The sequence below is a fragment of the Bremia lactucae genome, linkage group LG2 (assembly GCF_004359215.1).
Source record: "Bremia lactucae strain SF5 linkage group LG2, whole genome shotgun sequence".
Classification (NCBI taxonomy): domain Eukaryota; phylum Oomycota; class Peronosporomycetes; order Peronosporales; family Peronosporaceae; genus Bremia; species Bremia lactucae.
In genome coordinates, this window is record NC_090611.1 from 4,027,983 (window position 1) to 4,030,091 (window position 2,109).

Here is a 2,109-nt window from a genome sequence, read left to right on the forward strand (position 1 = left end):
CGCAAGTCATTCAAGTCAAGCGAAGAAGACAAAGGACTCAGGGAGAGTGCACGTTTTGACGGTATCGTATGCTCCGACGTGCTTGGACCAATCACTCCAGCTTCAAGATCCGGCTTTAAGTACATTGTGAGCTTTATCATGATGAAGAGCCGGTACGTGACGGTTTATCCGTTGCGAAAGAAGAGTGAAGTCATGAGCGCGTTCACAAGATTTTACCGGGAGATCAAGATAGCGTCTGGGACTAAGATCAAGATAATTCGAAGTGACAACGGTGGTGAGTACCAAAACGCGGCAATGGACAGTTTCTGCAAAGAGAAGTTCATCAAGCAAGAGTTTACAGTTCCATATAGTCCTGAGCAGAACGGCATGGCAGAGCGCATGAATCGAACTCTGGTAGAGATGACGCGCTGCATGCTTAAGGACAGCGGTCTCGACAAGTCTTACTGGTGCGAAGCTTTAATGACAGCAGCAGACATTCGGAACGCGGTTCCAAACTCGTCGAACAAGAAGTCAAGTCCGTACGAGATGTTGTTCAAGCGAAAGCCGCGCATCGATCACATGCACGTGTTTGGTTCGCAATGCTACGCGCATGTTACGAAGGAGAAACGAAAGAAGCTGGACGATTCGGGCGTGAAGTGTTATTTTCTTGGCTATGCAAAGGATCACAAGGCGTACCGATTGCTTAACGCGGATAATGGCTCGATCATAGTTTCAAGAAGCGTGACATTTGCTGAACATCCCATTTCGAAGGGAATGAAAAGGGAAGACGATCGAATTATCGACATCATTGATGATGATGAAAATATAGAGACGTCGACACGAAACGACAATGGTGTGGAGGTTCCAGCAAATGATGAAAGGCTTCGGACTCCGCCACTTCGAGCTTGCCGTGATCCGATTCGTGGTAGCCAAAACGAGTCCAGTGATCAAGGTCAGGTTCCCACTCGAGCATCAAGCACGCCCGGAAGAGACGGCGAAGAAGAGTGGACGGTACGACCACTTCGAAAGAAGCGCGGTGTGGTGCGCTACGAACAAGAGTTTCCCAACTTACGTCGCGGTCACTTCAACTTGGACGATTTGAAGGTGAAGACTCGTTTTATTGCTTTGTTGCAGATTGTGATGGAGACCAAGCTTCAAGCTACGAAGAAGTACCAAAGAGTAAGAACAAGAAGCAGACCGTTGCGACATCAAGCACGGAAGCAGAGTAGATGAATCTATACAGCGCAACTCTAGAGGCAGTCTGGCTTCAAAATTTGATAAAGGAGTTGAAGTACAAGACGGATTCGGCGACGACGATTTTTCAAGACAATCAAGGATGTATTGCGCTTGCCAAAAATCCTGTCTACCATTCGCGCACGAAGCACATCGACATCAAGTTTCATTTTCTTGCGTGAGAAAGTGGCGAGTGAGGTAATTCCAGTGGAGTACAAGCCAACCGAAGAAATGATCGCGGACGGATTGACCAAGGCACTTCCAAGAGACAAGCACACCAAGTTTATAATGGGACTCGGTATGGCAGCATAAGGGCATCACTTCGAGTGCACATCAAGGGAGAGTGTTGAAGATCGATGTGTTCATCGAAAGTGTTGCACTTTATGCATATGCGTGTATACGGGATCGAATGACAAGAATAATACGGAGAAGTTGAGTGTTGAAAATATCGTGACGTGGCTCAGTCGGGTAAGGCATGGCGGTGCGACCCACTGGTCACCGGTTCGATACCCGGTAACGACAAAAAGTAAAACCTTCGGGAACTGGTGTTTGGGGTTCACCAGCACTGTACCGCCAGACAGTGACGTCCCCCATTTTATGGTAGTCCACATATCTGGGAAAGGGGGCGCAGCAAACGATAGGAAATAATTAACGGTAAGATAAAGTTAACGGTAGGATAAAGTTTAACTCAAAATATAACTTACTTTTCGGTTTGCAATCTCGACCGTAAGCCCATCTTCAAGCTCATAGCGTAACGTAATTCAACATTTTCATGGACTGGGTTATTGGTAATACAACTCGCTAAGAGTCGTATGTGCTGGGCATATGCGTGCACATCACGCTTGCCTTGCTTAAGTTTCAGAAGCACTGAACGAGCTCTGAACTCAGCCCTTGGTG